The sequence below is a fragment of the Acomys russatus genome, chromosome 16 (genome assembly GCF_903995435.1).
Source record: "Acomys russatus chromosome 16, mAcoRus1.1, whole genome shotgun sequence".
Lineage (NCBI taxonomy): Eukaryota > Metazoa > Chordata > Mammalia > Rodentia > Muridae > Acomys > Acomys russatus.
In genome coordinates this window covers 44,296,254-44,313,337 of record NC_067152.1, presented here as the reverse complement: position 1 = coordinate 44,313,337, position 17,084 = coordinate 44,296,254, and the positions used below count along the sequence as shown (strand labels likewise).

Sequence of the window (17,084 nt, the reverse complement as noted above, 5' to 3'; positions counted from 1 at the left end):
ACTGGTTGTGAAGGAAAGCAGACTTTTGACTTGGCAGCCTGGGGCGTACCTGAAGCGGGGCTTTCTGGGTCTGGGGTTGAGTCTGAGCCCAGTGGTGCTGGGCTATGTAAAAGGATAAAAAGTAAAGCGGGGCTGTTGTGCGTGGGGGTGGGCTCCATCCCCAGCACTGTACACCACCCGTGGTGGTCCACACCTGTAACCCACTTGATGAGTTAAAAGCTAAACTGGGCTACATGAGGCCCTGTCTCATAAGAGGGGGAGGGTTCTGGGGAGGTGGCTGAGTAATTAAAAGCACCTGTTCTTGCCCAAGACCCAGGTTCAATTCCCAGATACCCTATGGGAGGTCTGCAACTCCAATTCCAGGAGATCCAGCGCCCTCTACTGGCTTCCACAGGCACCAGGCAAACATGGGGTACACAGGCAGCACTCATACACATAAAATAAAAATACATAAATCTTTTTCCCCCCAAGAGACAAACTTAGCAGTTCACAGTCCTGGTGGCCATCCAGTGCCTAGACGCCAACATCCTGTGAGGACATTGCTGTTGTGTTAACATGTGTCAGAAGGCAGGAGAGGAAAGGCGGGTTTGGGGTTTGGGACATGTTTGTGTGTGTTATACATATGTAAGCATGTGTGCATGCAAGCCCACACACCCCTGAGCACACATGTGGAGGTCAGAGGTCAACATCAGTGTCTTGGACTGTCTTTCTCTACTTCCTTAAGATAGTCCCTCACTAAACCTGGTGCTCGCCGATTGGCTAGGTTGGCTGGTCATCATGTCCTAGAAATCTGCCCCTCCCACATACACCCCAGCACAGGGAATAGAGTCATGGGCCACCACACCCTGCTTTTATGTGCATACTGAGGGGATCCAAACTCGGGTCCTCCGGTTTGTGCAGCTTAACCCACTGAGCCATCTTTGCTGCCCCGCAACTCCCCCTTTTAGAATGCTGCCAGTTCCGCACCCCGGACAGTGGAGCCTTTATGCTCTAATCGCTTCTTAACGCTGTTAATATAGTAACTAATTTCCACATGAGGGCACATTCAAGCTCAGCAGATGGCATGTGTCAAGGGCCTCGGATGTCAGAGTCAAGAGCGGTTCCGTCAGGTTCAGGAACATCGTGTGTTCCTAACTAGGGTGAACTTATAACGTCTTTTGTGCTGCGTTTGCCCCCAAGATATCCCTGGTCCCCACGTGAGTCCTGCTGCATGGAGGGGAAGTCCCATGTGGAAGGTGGCCTTCATGCAGCCACACACGCTGTGTGTGGAGTGGACCGCCGCCCTCCTCAAAGTGGACAGTTCAAGTCCCGTTGCGGCTCTTGGTTCTTTTTCAAAGTTGTGTTGACACCAGCCCTGGTGGCACAGGCCTGTAATCTCAGCACCTAGGAGGCTGAGGCAGGAGGATAGCACATATTCAAGTCCAGACTGAGCTGTGTAGTGAGACCCTGTCTCAACAAACAAAGAGTTGCGGAAATAGTCGTTCATATTAAGCAAATTAAGTCAGGCCCAGAAAGACAGCTGTGCTATGTTTCCTTTTACTTGTGAGTCCTATGTTGTATCTGAATATTAAATCATGTATGTACCAGTGATGTGAAAGTAAGAGCCCACCAGATGGCTCAGTGGGTACAAGCACCGCCACAAAGCCTGACGGTCTGAGTTCCGTCCCCAGGACCCACATGGTAGGAGAGAACCAGATCCTGCAAGTTGACTTCTGACCTCACTTGACCTCTGACCTCACACACATACAAATGTGATAATAACTTTTTTTTTTTTTTTTTTTTGAGATAGGATCTCGCTGTGTAGCCTTGGCTATCCTAGAACTCACAAAGATCTGCCTACTTCTGCCTCTCAAGTGCTAGGATTAAAGACATGCGCCCCTGTACCCAGCAGCAAATAAATAGCTATAAATAAATTAATATTAAATTTAAAAAAGTAAGTAAAGGGGATAATGGGGTGTGGTAGAATAAGAGGGCATAGGGAGGATTATATTCAAAGAATATTGTATATTTGCAAGAAAATGCCCTTGTGTGAGCCTGCCTAACAATTTTAAAAGCTGTATTCATCTCTGTTGTAGCTAAGTACAGCATTCATGGCCGCTGCTTCTCAGGGTCTTCTGTTTGCAGCGTTTCCAGTGTACCGTGATCACACCATTCCCTCGGCATATAGTGTATCTTTCTTCTCTGGCTACTATTTTTATGTATATGTATATGTGTGCGAGTGTGTGCCGCATGTCCTCAAGCACCTTCAGATGCCAGGAGAGTGTGTCGGAGCCCCTGGAGCTAGGGTAACAGGTGGTTGTGATCCGCCCAATTTAGGAGCCAACAACTGACCTCTGCCCTTCCCTCTGTAAGAACAGCAAGTGCTCTTGACCACTGAGCCATCTCTCCAGCCCTGAACTATTTTAACATTTAATTACTTTCGTTCGTTTGGGGTGAGGCTGGCACACATGCCATAGCTTGTGTATGGAGGACAAGTGTGGGAACTGGCTCCCTCCCTCTGCCGTGGAGGAGGTCCTCTCAGATCTTACAGCTTTTAGGACTAAAGTTACTGTGGGTTTTAAAAAATAACTCCTCGACCTGGCTAACTTTCAAGAACATGGCACACAGTACGTAAAACCTGCTTTCGTGTCGTCATCAGCTGACCCAATGACGGCGTCGGCTCCAGCCTTTCCTCATCTCAGGGACTTTTCTCTGCCTCTTCATACCTGGTAATTTTTCAGATGAACTTTATTTTGTGTCTACAGGTGTTTTACCTGCACGTATGTCTGTGCACCACATATGTACCTGGTACCCATGAAGGCCAAAAGAGGGCATCAGATGCCCTAGAACTGGAGTTATAGACAGTTGTAGGTTGTTATGTGAGTGCTAGAAGCAACTGCTGAGCCATCTGTCCATCCCACACCTGGTTTTGTTTTTTGGTTTGTTTGTTTTTTTTTTTAATTGGACAGTTTACCTCCTTGGGAGGTGGGTATAAAGAATCCAGTGCTGCCATCTGAGTCACCGCAGCACACGCCTGCACATATCCCTGAGCCTTGTTCTGGGTGCAGTTAAGTTACTAGGAGATGACTTGACCCTTGACCCCTGCAGTTCTTATTTTCAGATTGTCAGTGGCTCAGAGCTCATTCTGGCTCTAACCCTAACCCTGCTATTAGGGCCTCGGGAACTATAAGGTGCCCTACCGACTGCTCCGGCCCCACAAGAATGCCAGACACCCTCGAGCGGTTCTCGCCTCAGCCTGGGGAGTCTTGGTTGGGTGCTAGATGGAGCCAGTCTCTAGGGCCCCCCCTCTAACCAGCGCCGTCCTTATAGAGCTCCTGTCCTGCAACTTCAGGCACCTTGCTGCCTAACTCACGGCTGTTCCCTCAGCCCATGTGCTGTACTCTACTCGGGGCCCCTGCACCATGGGCTTAAAACCCTCTTAGGACAGTGGGGATCCAGAGTCTCCCCTTCTTGGTCCCCTCACTCCCATACTCACTCTTCATAGCTGAAGACTGATCTTTGGTTGGTTACTGTTTCATCCAGGAGGCCTCAAGCATCCTTGGCAATCCACTTTGCCTAGAAATGGAAGGTTTTCTCCTCACACTTGGGTCTACCTGTGAAGTGATCATGTGACCTTTTGGAGGGTGCACACGTATACATGTGCACATGTGTAGTCCCAGGGATGCCAGACATGTGCCTGTCCTGGTCTCCATGGCCTCTGGGGTGCGAGGAGTGAGGGAGCCTGAAAAGACAGACTGTGTTCTGTCAGAGCACTTGGAGGCTTGGGGCTCGAGGCTCCAAAGCGGAAGCCAACACGTCTGCTTTCTTCACTGCGAGAGTAGCAATGGGAGACGCTGCACTGGGGCACAAAAGAGGCGAGACCTCGCAAAGGGCATGTTGTGTGATGTCTTCTTGGGGAAAATATTATTTGTGAAGGATAAGGAGAGGGGAGGGGAGTGGAGGAGAGGAAATAGAAGAACGCCATGGTCAGCAACCCTCCGCCCCCCCCCCTCGCCCCCTTCTCAACTCCAACCCCCTCCCCCAAACATTCACTGAGTAGGGTATATCGGAGGCTAAGCACCCAGTCTTCCACATACAGGTCCCCACACTGGCCTCATCTGAGCTGGCTGAGGTTGACACCTTCCTCTTGACTTTCTCTGGACACAGCATCTTCATCCAGTTTCAGCCAGCTCCAGCCTGCCTATGCTTCCCTTCACGGCCCTGAGCAGTGGTGATTGTGGACTTCTTGGCTGGGGTTTCTACGTCCTGCACCAGCATAGAGGGAGCCAATGAGCCAGAAGGATTCAGAGGGCTCAGCCTTCTTGCTCATCGTGGGCCCCTGCCCCTTTGAGAGGTATCTCCATGGCTCAGTCTGTTCTCTGTCCACCTCCAGGGACACAAGGCTTCAGCTGGTTGGAATCATATCAGTCGGATGTCATCAGGTCTTTGTAAGGTGTGTGTGTGTGTGAGAGAGAGACAGAGACAGACAGACAGACAGACAGACACACACACACACACACACACAGAGAGAGAGAGAGAGAGAGAGAGAGAGAGAGAGAGAGAGAGAGAGAGAGAGAGAGAGAGAGAGAGAGAGAGAGAGAGAGAGTTTGGTATATGATCTCCAAATATGTGGGTGGCGCCCCACCCACATCTCACCATATCACTGATACACTTTGGATACTTCTGGCTGGGAAAAAAATCAGCTCCCAGCCCCGCAGTTCTGCACCACAGAACATGGAGAGGGTCCCTCATGTCACCCACACACCACTTCCTGCAGGTCCCCAGCTGGGAAGTCTGTGCCATCCATGCAAGGAGCAGAGCTGTAACATGAGAGGCAGGATGGGGTTGGGGGGGGGGCCGGTAACAGGAGGACAAGGCTGTGCAGATGTGTGGAGGGCTCGAAAACCAGCCTGTGTTCTCCCCGGAGTATTAATTACAGTCGGAGCCTAGGCTTGTCAGGGCGCGCTCTGCTCGGGCAGAGTAATTGATAACGGTCGGGAGCTGTGGGTGGGTCACGGTGCAGGAGCAGGATACCAGGACGCCACTCTCTCGCAGCTGCCCGCCTGCTCTGTGAAGGGAAAGGCAAGAAGTTATGAGCCCCTGCCAGCCTGCTAGCTTGTCCCTGTGCCTCCTGCAGCCTTCCATACAATGTCTCCTGTCTTATCTTAGTTCATGGAAGGTTTACAAAGCAGGCGCATCGTCATCCAGCCATGGAGGCCCTAAAACATACAACTGGGCCCAGTCTCTGGCTGGATGATGGCACCTGCTTTGCAGACCTTCCATGAACTAAGATAAGACAGTGCCGTTGTATGTTTTAGGGCCTCCGTGGTGCTGATGTCACCACCGAGGGAGGTCCCAGTAGAGGGCGACACCCAAGAGGACAGGAACTTTCATCTGTATGAGTGGCACTGGTTGCCAGTCAGGACGGTGCCAGCTCACGGCTTGTGCTCAACAGATACCTACAGGGAATGCCTGATCTGGGAAAAGGACTCAGTGAACCCCAGGTCATGCCACTCCTCATCCCACAGCTGTATTTGGGGAGCACTACGGAAGATCTTTCTTTCTGGGACAGACTCCTCGGCCTTACAGGGCTCCGGGCTCTGCGCGGCAAGCTTACAGCTTGAATATTTGGTGGAGAGGTTGGTGGAGGCAGGAGCTTATGAGCACACCCACCTTTCTCATGGCAGATTTAGGGTACAGGGGCAGCAAGCAGCATGGGTGACCAGCCAAGCACACACAGTACCATCAGTGGCAAGGAAGTCCCATAACCACCACAGTGCTGCACATCAGTGCTGCCTGGGAGGGACCTGAGGCGGAGGGATGCTGACTCCACAGAGTGGAAGTTGATCCCACAGAGCCCTGCAGCGGTTCACTGAGGGTGCTGAGGCTGGATGTGATCTGAGCGGCAACAGGCTGGCTCCTGGGGTGTCTTTGATCCAAAGGCTCTGCTCCCAGCCCTATCCACTCACGTCAGTGACTGTGTAAACATTTCGTGGACATGAGAGGAAGCTGAGATGAAATTTCACAAAACGTGATAAGAACAGATATAAAATGCGGCACAAGGGTCCAAAACTACTACTTGGATGAACACTGTAGGAAGATTTGGGGCTCGTTGTGGAAAATTCAGCCCAATTTGTGGTACCAGATACCATCCCCCCACCTGGGCATGGCTTACAATTCCGAGGTAAGCCAGTTGTGTGCAAGTAAGCTCTGTATTGGGTCACCTGAGCCCCACACAGGCTTTCTTTGGATGGCATGTATGGGGGTGAGTTTAGCCTCATTCGTCTGATGGGGGGGCTCACTTAGAGTGCATCCAAGGGCTTGGGGCAGGGCGGGGTGTGTGTGTGTGTGTGTGTGTGTGTGACTCACAGCCCAGAATACAAACGAGATGGAGACTCCCGTGCACAGCAAGGGAACTGACTAGGCTACCCGGAGCAGGGCAGGACTTAGCAACCGGAGACTTGCCCTGGGCCACTGGGAGCAGGCTGTAGAAGGGAGGCTCCAGTCTGAGGTACAATCAGTAGGGGTGTGGGTAGGTACAAGGGTTAGACTACAAAAGGGAGGTATCTCTCCCATCCTCAGGCCTTAGCTGGGGGTGGGAGCTGTATAGGAATTCTATCATGCTGGAAGGGGAGGGGAGGGACAGGGTGGCTCCAGGCTTGTGAGAGCAGGTCACACCTCGGTGGCTGCCATATGGTACTTGCTGGGAGAGAAAGGATCTGCCCGCCACTTTAAATCAGGACTCAGACAGTGCTGGCAGGGCACAGGGCGGTGTACCCCATCCTACCCTCTGCTAAGGTGTATCCACCTGCCCACATTCCTCTCTGGCTGCTGAATTATTGAGAGCTCTGTGTGCTTTATTGCCGTGCTAGAGGGGCACTGCGGCATACCAGCTGAGCTCGGAGCATGTCTGTGGTCCAGGGGGGTCGTGACAGGCCTGAGTTTTCCTCTCTAGAATGCCCCCAATGAAGGGCGCATCCTCCTGTCTTCCCCTCCCTAACATTATTTATTCATAGCTGACAGCCTTCTGAACAAGGCTGTGACCCTCCCCCACTCTTACACCACCATCTGAAAGGCTGTGGATTGAATTTGTGCCAAGCAGCAGCATTGCCTGGCCCACTTGTTAGGGCTCTGGTGGGGGGTCCCTCAGTCACTAGCCATAGCAGGTAAGGGAGTAGCCTGCTCTGAGTGATTAACACCAATGTGTGGCCCATTTTAGTTTGTGTTTAGGGTGGGGTAAGTATGTAGGTGTGTATGAAATTGCATGTAGGTGGTATTGTAGCTGAGTGCGTGAGGGAGGGATCAGTGCCTTTGTGCATATGTGCATATGCAGGTGCTGTTCATATGCAAGTATGCATGCAGTCACATTCAGGGTCTGTGTTGTACAGGTGTGCATGAAGTCACCTGTAGGGACTATGTGTGTGCACATGTTCATGAAGTCATGGGCAGGTGCTGTGTATGTGACAGTGTGCATAAAGCCACACATAGGGACTCTGTGTGTATGCAAGTGTGCAAGGAGCTACCTGCATGGACTGTGTGTGTGTGCAGGAGTTCATAAAGCCATCTGAAAGGACTGTGTCTGTGTGTGTGCATGGAGCCACCTGCAGGGACTGTGCACACGTAGGTGTGCATGTAGCTGTATACAGGGGCTGTGTGTGCTGATGTGCATGAAGCCACATGCAGGGACTCTGTGTGTGTGTGCGTGTGTGTGTGTGCGCGTGCATGAGCAGGTGTGCATGAGGCCACATTCAGGGACTGTGTTGTACAGGTGTTGCAGGGGCTTTGTGTGTGTGTGTGCTGATGTGCATGAAGCCACATGCAGGGACTCTGTGTGTGTGCGCGTGTGTGTGTGTGCGCGTGCACGCGCCGGTGTGCATGAGGCCACATTCAGGGACTGTGTTGTACAGGTGTTGCAGGGGCTTTTTGTGTGTGTGTGTGTGTGCAGATGTGCATGAAGCCACATGCAGAAACTCTGTGTGTATGTGTGTGTGTGTGTGTGTGTGCGTGCGCGCGCAGGTGTGCATGAGGCCACATTCAGGGACTGTGTTGTACAGGTGTTGCAGGGGCTTTTTGTGTGTGTGTGTGTGTGCAGATGTGCATGAAGCCACATGCAGAGACTCTGTGTGTGTGTGTGTGTGTGTGTGTGTGTGTGTGCGCGTGCGCGCGCAGGTGTGCATGAGGCCACATTCAGGGACTGTGTTGTACAGGTGTTGCAGGGGCTTTGTGTGTGTGTGTGCAGATGTGCATGAAGCCACATGCAGAAACTCTGTGTGTGTGTGTGTGTGTGCGCGTGCACGAGCAGGTGTGCATGAGGCCACATTCAGGGACTGTGTTGTACAGGTGTTGCAGGGGCTTTGTGTGTGTGTGTGTGTGCAGATGTGCATGAAGCCACATGCAGAAACTCTGTGTGTATGTGTGTGTGTGTGTGTGTGTGTGTGCACGCGCAGGTGTGCATGAGGCCACATTCAGGGACTGTGTGTATGTGGTGTGTGTGTGTGTGTGTGTGTGTGTGTGTGCAGATGTGCATGAAGCCACATGCAGAGACTATATGTATACATGTACATGAAGCCATCTACAGGAGCTGTGTACATGTAGGTGTGCATGAAGCTGTGTGTAGGTGCTGTGTGTGTGCATGAAGCCACATGCAGGGACTCTGTGTGTGTGTGTGTGTGTGTGTGTGTGCACGCGCAGGTGTGCATGAGGCCACATTCAGGGACTGTGTGTATGTGGTGTGTGTGTGTGTGTGTGTGTGTGTGTGTGTGCAGATGTGCATGAAGCCACATGCAGAGACTATATGTATACATGTACATGAAGCCATCTACAGGAGCTGTGTACATGTAGGTGTGCATGAAGCTGTGTGTAGGTGCTGTGTGTGTGCATGAAGCCACATGCAGGGACTCTGTGTATGTGCAAGTGTGCATGAAGCCACGTGCAGGGACTGTGTGTGTGTGTGTGTGTGTGTGTGTGTGTGTGTGTGCAGATGTGCATGAAGCCACATGCAGGGACTGTGTATGTGTGTGTATACAGATGTGCATGAAGCCACATGCAGGGACTGTGTGTGTGTGTGTGTGTGTGTGTGTGTGTATACAGATGTGCATGAAGCCACATGCAGGGACTGTGTGTGTGTGTGTGTGTGTGTGTGTGTGTGTGTGTGTGTGTGCGGGTATGCATAAAGTTATGTATAGGTATGTCTCTGGGACTTCCAGGTGTGCCTGCAAGGTGCAGATCTTTAGAAAAGATACTTGATTCTCGCCTTGACAGATGCTTCCCCTTCACGAGGCAGTTTTCTAGAGAGCTGTGGGGAGCTTATCCCAGAGTTTGGAGTAACTTCTGCATGCAGACAGCCTCCACCAAGAAAAAGCTCTCCAGAGCACAAGCAGCCACCCCTTTCTCCACACTGCCTAACCTCAAATAAAGTCTCCTCCCAGCCAGTCCCCATTTCAGAATCCTCAAGATCTCCCAGTGTGGGAGCCTCCTCTGCCCCCTCCTACCAGCTCCTTCCCCGGGGTCTGCCATTTGTCAAGCTTGGAGCTGAGCCATGCTGTAGCTCAGCTCTGAACAGCATGGGCAAAATCAGGCAGGACCTTCAATGACTTGATAGTGAGCCTGGAACAGGCTCAAAGCTCCACAGCCTGGGGACGGAGAATGAGGCTGAGCTGCAGAAAAGGAAGAGGGGACCAGAAACACTGACCAGGACCTGGGCTTCCTAAAACAGCTGCAGGGGACAGCAAAGCCGCGTGCAGAGAGAGTTGGAGCCCCCACCACTAACCTGCCTCACCACCCTTCCCCTGGTTGGGTCTCTTCTTCCGACCTCTCCAGGATCCAGGGTTCTGAAATGATAGTGTATTTTTGGGTAGGTACCAAGCATGACTGGCCTTGTTGCTTTCTCTGCTCTGGGCAGGTCTGGGGTTGAAATAAGGGAGAGCAGAGTGTATATTCCTACCCAGGTGAGCCTCACAGAGTCTGTTCTAGCTCCTCAAAGCCCAGTGCATGCAGGGGTGCCAGGGTCAAAGGGTTCCCAGACAGAAGTTCTCCTGACTATCACCATCACTTCTCCATTCCCTCCTCCCTCCCGAGAGCCCCAGATGACTGTGACTAGGTCTCATCCAGCTCTTGTGCTTGCTGCCATATTGTGTCTCCACTTGGATAGGGCTCCAGGAACCTCAAATACTGAAAAGAATGGATGACAGATGGATGGATGGATGGACAGACAGATGGATGGATAGGTCGGTGGATGGATGAAGGGATGGGTGGGTGGATGGAGGGATGGGTGGGTGGATGGATGAAGGGATGGGTGGTGGATGTGTAGGTTGGTGGATGGATGGATGGGTGAATGGATGGTGGGATGAGTGGATGGATGGAGGGATGGGTGGGTGGATGGAGGGATGGGTGAGTGGATGGATAGGTTGGTGGGAAGATGGATGGATGAGTTTTGTGGTTGGAGAGAGGGAGGGATGAATGGATGTGTAGGTGGGTGGGTGGATGTTTGGGTGGATGGATGGAATGAATCCTGGCAGCGTATCAGTGCAGTGCCACTCCGTGTAACACCCACTTCTGACCAGCTCTGCCATCCCTAGCTTCCCAGTGGCTGAGGTCACCTAGCGACCATGTCTTCCTCCCAATGGTGGCAACTTTTCAAGAGTATTAGAGAGGCATTGCTGTTCCCATTTTAAAGCTGACGATGTGGCTAATTCCTGCCCTGTTTGTGATGGGCACAAAGATGAGTGGAGGCTCAGCATAGTGAGGCATAGGTGCAGGGAGAGTCCCTGGCATCTGGTACAGGAGGGCACAGAAGTCCCGGTGTTTTGCGAGGAAGTCCTTCTGCATGGAGAGTCCTCTGCACGCTCTGGGAGCATTTCCATCTTTGGAGACCTGGAGTCTCCCCCAGGAGGGCTTCTACGAAGGAGAGGAGACTGAAGACTATTGTGGAGGAACTGCCTGGGTGTAGATAGTGGACCGTTCCATTCTACCTCAGGCTTGAACGAGGATCTTCCTCGGCCACTCAGCAGCTATATGACACTGAGTCACAAGACCTCCCTGAGCCTTCAGTCACTCATCTGTGAAGTAACCTTAGTGCCAACAGGAAGCCTGGGTGAGGATGCAGGATGCTCTAACTGTCTCATGCTTAGTGCCATGCCACCAACAGGTCTGGACTGGCAGTGAGGTAGCTGTTCTGCTTTTCTGGCTCACCTGGATCCTTCTGGGTGACCTGAGCTCTCACACACCAGAGACCCCACCTTTCCCTTTGGGGACCTTAGGGGGCCTCAGGCCAGGGCTGTCCTCCCCTTAGGAACACTGTCCTGCCTCTCCTTCCCACCTGCTCACCAAACCTCCTCCACCCTAGGTCCTCAAGGTGTTTGCGGCCCGCTGACCCCACTCCAACTTGCATTCTCGCCAGCCTCTGCATTCTCTCTTTAACCCTTGGGCTGGACCATATGTCTAAGAACCCAGGCAGCCACATTGTCCCCTGGCTGAGTTGAAGCCCCTGCTGCCAGGGGACTCCTGGGAGGCTGCATACTGCAGGCTTCATCCTGCAGTTGTGGGGTTACACCTGCTCAAAGGCGCAGTCCCAGCTTCCTCCATCACTCTGGGATGAGGCCCAATGGCTCAGTCCTGAGTCCCCAGTGCTTGCTTGGCTCCCTGTGGATAACAGCAGAGCAGTGGGCTGGATCTGCTTGGTTTCTCTGTTGGGCAATAGGGAAGCGAGGCTGAAAAGGGCCAGAGCGTCCAGCTCCAGCCTCCACATAGCAGCTCAGGTCAGTGGCACATGCTTGTTAGGAGCCTGTGCCCAGAACAGCCTCCCCTCCAACCTCACTTCCAGCATGTGTGGTGCCCACCCCTCCCAGCCCACCCCCAGCCCCCACCATCCTCTGAGCTCCATGTGTCCCCACATGTGCCTCTGGTCTGTGGCTGTGGCACACCTAGACTGGGAAAGCCTGTGAGGGCAGGAGGCTTAGTGTTCCCAGCATCATCCTAGGATGGGGATGGAGCTTAACACAACCTATAGAACATAGGGAGAAAGAAGTGGAGTACTGATGGCCGTCTGTTCTTAGCCGGCACCTGAGCCTGCTATGTGACCAGAATATCTCCTAGAGCCACCTCCTGCCAGTCATGGGCATGAGTGGAGCCAAGGTAGCTCTGCTGTTAATGGGGGATGCCTCCTGGAGCAGACGAAGGCTCCCCCACCCAGTCTCCACATTGCTCAGCCTCAGGTGAGGTTGGGGCCTGGGATTTCAGCCATCCAGGGAACCCTGGAGAGCTAGGACCCAGGACTGAAAGGACACTGGTGTGAGAGTGCAGTATTCCTCTCCCATCCACAGACAGGGAAGGGAGTGAAGAACCTTCACCCTCTTCGGTGGTGGGCAGGAGGTGGCTGCAGAAGTGTTGGCAACGGACAGAGAGGCCAGCAGAAAGCGCCTCCAAATTAGCAGTAATTGCAGGAGAGATAAAGAGCAAACAGGGTAGTTGAATGAGGCTCTCCATAAATATTATGTTTTTAAAGTTTGCCCTGGAGTAATGGAAGCTGTTTAAATGTGACTATCCTGTCTGCATTTTAAGAGCCTGATAATAAAGATTTAGCAGCTGTTTCCTGGGGCCACTTTACTGGGGGCCCCTGTTTGCCCCCCCCCGACTCCAGATCTCCTGGGCTTCTCTGACTGCGCCCACTGAGACCAGGAAATCTCTCCTCGTGGGTCTGGACTGCCCCCCGCCTTCCCTAGTAGCTACCACAGCCCCAGCCTGCTTCCTCCAGATGCCTGCCTCTTTGCCCTATCCAATGTGGTCCTGCCTCCCCTGACCAGAGCCAGCAGCTGCATCTTCTGGTTTCATCCCTCACAGGTGGCATCCTTTGGACGGGAGCCGCTCCTGCTCCTGGCCACCCTATGTCCAGCCTTCTCACCAGCCAAGGCAAGGACCTTCACAGCTAAGCAAAAGTGTTCGCTCACGCTGGCGGCAAATCGTCACTGTTTCTGTTTTCCTCCTATTCACGTGGACAGGTGGGCTCTCTCTGTCAGGTAGCAGCATACAGGAAGGACTTAGGACTTAGGACTGAGGCAATGGGCACATGAGCAGGTCTGGGCCCTGCGGGGAGGGGACACCGAGGCCGGCTAGCCACAGGGGCTGGGTCCTCTTGGTCATCAGCTCCTGACAGCAATAGCAGGAGGAGAGTTTTGGGGGACAGGTTGGCACCACTGGAGCCTAAAGGTACATTGACAGCATGGGACATGTTCCATGAGGCATTTGGAGGCATAAGAACCCACTGTTTGACCCACTCTACCCTGGCAACAGGAAATACCCTCATGGACCTGCCCCTGTCCAGCCTGTGCTTTGGGCAACACCATTGCTAATTCCTAGGACAGTGGTAGGGACACCTGGGGGTTGCTTTGAAAGTTTCACAGACAATGCCCCGCCCCATCTCCACCACCAACAACCACCTGTTTTCCTCATTCTGCCCAAAAGGGAAACAACCCTAGACTGGAAACACTGGTGACTTCACAGGTACAGACAAAAACAAAAAACAAAAACAACAACAACAACAACAAAAAAGCCTTGTGACAAGACAGCTGACACCCTCGGGGAAGGACTGTGGTTCAGGAATTTTCTTATGAAAGGGTCCGGTGGCTTCAGAGCTCAATCTTTGGAGCTAAGGACAAATGGGCAAGTCGGGAGAGGGAATGGGGCCAGAAAACCACAGCACGGGCCCCGGAAGTGAGACTTCACCCCCCAGAGTAAGTGGCCCTGGTGCCACAGGAAGAGGATCTAGCTAGGACAGAGCAAGGAGCCGGGTTCAGCGGGGGAAGGGAAAAGCCAGGGGCTTGGCAGGTGGAGGAATGGGCATCAGCGCCGCCCCCCAAGGGTGTCTATGGCCTGAAGATGGTTCTGGAAAAGGGGTCTTGCCCCTTCACTCTGGGTATCTCTGCTGTCTCGTCCTGGGCCAGTGAGGGTGGGGAGGCAGGGCCAACTGCTTTAGTGTTGATCAGTCCCTCAGAGGCAGCATGGCTGGCAGAGGGAGGGATGGCAGGGGTGAGGTTGTCTTCTGAGGCCTTGGGTGACTCTAGCTTGTAGGAGCCAGGGCCATCCAGACCCTCTTGGGACTAAAGGGAGGTGACCTAAGACTAGGGGCTCCTCCTACCAGATGTTCCCCTACAGGACATCTGGGGCAAGGTGAGCAGCCAACAAGTGACATGCCAGAGCCTGGGCGTCTTAGGTTAGACCACTTAGAGCCACAGCTGTTGGACCTGACTCTGGGAAGGAGATGCTATTGGCTAGGTGGTAGACAGGGGCTCTGAGAGCTGTAGGAAGGGCAGGTATACCCCCTGCCCTGGGATGAGCACCAGCCATCGGCAGCTACTCCGCTGAAGTGAGGGTCAGCTTGCTATGATCTGGAAAGTTCTCGTAAGAGGAAGCTGGGGTTAAGAAATGTTTTGTTTACCTTCCTGCCTCCGTCCGCTTGTCAGCAGTTCCGGCTTGGCGCATCTTGCTCGGGTTCTGGAGGGTGAGTAGGCAAGATGCGGCAAGGGCTGGCGTCGGCAGGGGGTCAGAAGTGCAGGCTGCGATTGCTGGAAGGAGTATCATGATTCAGGCTTTGTCCCTCCCCGTGACAGAGGTGACAGCCCTCCACCTTACTAGACCTCAAACCCCTGTTCCTCCCATGCCCATGTTAGTGTTCTCTGCCTGCCAGGAGGTCTGTTTTTCCAACCTTCTCCCCACAACCCTGGCTGTGCTAGCCAGGACTGAGCCATGAGATTCTGGGAAGGGAGGGCCAGCCTCTGACACTGGCGCCCTGACAGTGTTGGGAAGCTGTGGCTGAGCCCCAGTCTATGCCCACGACCTGCCACCATCCTAAGCACAAGGTACACAAGTGACAAGCTGGCGGGCCCTTCCATGTAGGGCCCCACCTTTTTGAAGGACACCCCGGCAGAACGTAGCTAGAGCCAGCGCAACCCTTTGACTCCATAATCCTACTCGTGGGACTGCTAGTTTGGGAGCTAATTCAGAGGAAGAACGCTGAAAGTACTAAGATATTTAAGCCTGCAGCCAGGTAACGGTTAAGCTACTTACATAGCAGCCTGGACCTGAGGGTGGGAGACCGCACTGCTGAAGGTACCTGAAACTATCATTAAGAGAAAAGTAGGACAGCTGATTACAGCTAGGAGAACACTATAATTACAGATAGAGAAAATCGGAGGAGGCCACAGAAAAGCAGAGACCATAGCGTGAGCATGTAGAGACCAGGGCTCTACCTAGGAAAAGTTGGAGAAATGTTTTTAATTAGCCAAAGGATAGTCAGGCTGGGTGTGGTGGTGTGCACCTGTCATCATTCCCAGAAGGCTGAGGCAAGGGGGTGATCAGGAATTCAAGGTCAGCCAGAGCTGTATCACGAGAGACCCTATGTCAAAACACTAACTAAGGGCTGGGGGCTTATCTCAGTGGTGCAGCATTTGAATAAAGGAGGAGGGAAAGGAAGAGGAAGAGGGGAGCAAGTCCTCAGGCGGAAGAGAGAGAGAGGTGGGGTAGAGGGAACACTCCATTTCATGGGTCCTATACTTTTGCCGGTTGCTCTCCAGGAGCCTAAACTCAGTCTCTTCCCTTGGGCTCTGGGGTCCTTATCCTGGCAGACACACCTTTGTTTGACCTAGTCCCTGGACTAAGGCCCCTCCCACAGATAGGTGGATGTGGTCTTCCGTGGCAGACGTGAGCTTCACACCCTCTGCCTGAGGCTGTCTCCAATTGTTTTTTATCAAGCACTTACTGTGTGCAAAGATTTGTGTCAGGCACCGAGAATGTGAAAGAGACCCAGCACTGCACAGAGGGGAGGGTAAGTGGGCATGGGGCAGTGAAAGAGAAGGAGGAGAAACAGGTAGGGCCAGCTTGTGGTGAGGCGGGATTGCAATCTGGAGTAGTTTGGACATTCAAGTAGGGGTTCGGTTTGATTTCAGCAGGCATCTCCTTGGAGACATGACTGTGACTGTAGTAAAAATCCAGCCCTGTCCCCAGGGAGGTTACAGACCGATAAGGTACCAACCTTATCAGTAATCAACGACAGTAAGTAACTATTTAGCTATGTGTAACTAGTTATGAGGCAGTGTGCAAGCACAGTCATGGGGGACCGAACAGAGGGACCACAGAGGGACATGACCCCTGAGGGGTTGGCTTGTGAGTCTTACCAGGAACCAGGGTACAGGGCTGGAGAGATGGGAGCAAGGTAGTGATGTTTCCAGGGAGGGTCATGGTTGGGGGTCCGAGAGCCTCGGCCCAGGTGTTATCACCTCCCCAGGGTGTCCACTCTGTTAGGAAAGGGCATGCTCCAGCCAGGCAGGTGCCTGCACCTAAGGCTTCTGAGGTCGGCCCGATTGGTGCCCACATTTCCAGAAGGAGACCAACAGCATAGTGAGTGTTCAAATATATTACCTGAAGGAACCAGCCGGAAGCTGAAAATTGTCCCAAGAGAGGAGGAAACCAGCAAGTCAATGACTTTCTCATCCACTCTGCTTCCAGGTTGTCAGGGTCTTGGGGCCCTCAGCAGGCGTGACCTGGCCTGACGTGTGTGCCAAAGATGGCCTGGACACAAAGGAAGGGCTGAGAGCCTCCGTTCCATGCTGGGGCCTTGAGGCTCACGGAGTAGAGCAGGCAGCTGGAGAGCCAGTGCCAAGGGCCAAGGTTATCCCGACTGAGGGCTTGGACACTTTTCAATGATAAACAAAGTTGTCCCTGTGGAGATGGAAAGGAACAGGGAGTGAGGCGAGAATAAGGAGACGACATGCCAAGACCTGTCCAGAGATGGGTCACCTTCCTCCCGGCCCAGGAAGGCCGATGGTCTCACATACTCAGATTTGTAGTCTATGATGTCTCCAAACAGAGTCAGGACACTCATATATGGTGTGACTGAATTAAAGACCATCCCTTCGCATAACTAAGTAAATACATGCTAGTGCATCCTGGGTAAGACCAGATGCCATGGAAGCAGCTGAGGATGGGTGAGGAGAAAGAGCAAGGGGTGAGTGAGCCGGTGTCGGGGATGGAGGGGGAGCATTCCTTGGAGCGTCCCAGTAGTCAAAGGGAGTTTTCCCATGAAGGCAAGGGCTCAGAGACCGTGGCTGGGAGGG

The 17,084-nt window shown here is 53.1% G+C and overlaps 1 protein-coding gene across 6 annotated transcripts in view; it reads left to right on the top strand.

The window, feature by feature from the left end:
• Rbfox3 (RNA binding fox-1 homolog 3) overlaps positions 1 to 17,084 on the top strand; it is a 307,520-nt gene that overhangs the window by 194,501 nt on the left and 95,935 nt on the right. The window lies entirely within an intron of this gene.